A 1,296-nucleotide genomic window follows, 5' to 3' on the forward strand; every position below is an offset into this window, starting at 1 on the left:
CATCTTGTTCGTTTTTTTAGCTCTTTTTTGCGTGTTTGTGAGTGTTCATCCAAACGGAGTTGATCATGTTCTAGCGAAGACAGCTAGTTAATGATTGGATAGGAGACGGAAGATGCTTTCTAGGGTTTACACTTTGATTCCGCAGGGAGAGGAGGGTGGGTGGAGAGGCAAGAGGGTGGACCATGGGCCCGCTGATGACAGTTGCTTCCCTTTTTGTAAGTTTGAGAAAACCCTTTTACTTTTCCTTGCTAGAGTTTGGGCAGTGTCACCTCTTTTTTTTATTGGTTGATTGCAGTGTAATGTGACACTGATTTTGTTTTAACATTCGGAAAGAAGTTGATTTTTGATTTTAAGGGGAATCGAGCAGAACTAAAGGGCATTTTGCCTCGTGGTGTTCTCACCCTTGAGTTTGTTTTAACTGTGTTTTTTAATTGACTTTATTTTTAGACTGTACTGTTTAATTTTCTATGTGTAATCTTAATTGCATGTATGGTGATTAAACCCATTGGGATTACCTGGGATTTTATATTATTACAATGATCTAAGCATTTGCATTGGAAACCAAGGCACAGACAAACAAAAAAGGGGGGGGGGGGGGGGAATCACTGTGTCTGTGTTGCTACCTCTTGAGTTGAACTTACCTCGGCCGAGTTGGATTTGTTTAGGATCTTTTGTTCCTAATGTCAATTATCTCACCTCTTTGTGTGTGTGTGAGCGTGATTGAGGGGGGAGGAGGGGGGAGAGAGAGTAAGGCTGCCCAATGTAATCCTTGAGCTTTGAAGTTTAGTGAGACCGGTGACTGCTTCGTTCTCAGGGAGAGATAAGGCGCAAGCTTTCTATCACATCTTCGATCAGAACAATTCTTATGTAGACAATGATAGTTGTGTGGAAGGTTTTTTTTTTAGTTTTCTTTTGCTCCTTTGAACCCGAAAACTACAAAAGGTACATGCAGCTAGAACATGTTCATATCGCCAGTCAACGTTTGATATTATTACTGTAGTGACAAATGGTTAATGTGACAGTTTTCAGGCCTTTTTGTCCCCCTTTAAAATGTGGGTATCTTGTCAGCGAAAACGGGAAAACTTAAAACAGATTGTTGTGTTAATATCCTTTTTCTTTTCTTCTTCTTTGGATCTGATTTTTTTTTTCCACAGTGATGTAAAGGATTTGTTAGTGTGGGAGAATGGGTGTGTACATGTGTGTGTGCAAGTGTGTGGGTGTGTACTGCCGAGTACCTCAGTACCTCAGGACAATTCTCAAAATCAACTAATGTACCTCTGTTCTTATTTAGTCAAC

This window comes from Littorina saxatilis, linkage group LG16 (assembly GCF_037325665.1).
Source record: "Littorina saxatilis isolate snail1 linkage group LG16, US_GU_Lsax_2.0, whole genome shotgun sequence".
NCBI lineage: Eukaryota > Metazoa > Mollusca > Gastropoda > Littorinimorpha > Littorinidae > Littorina > Littorina saxatilis.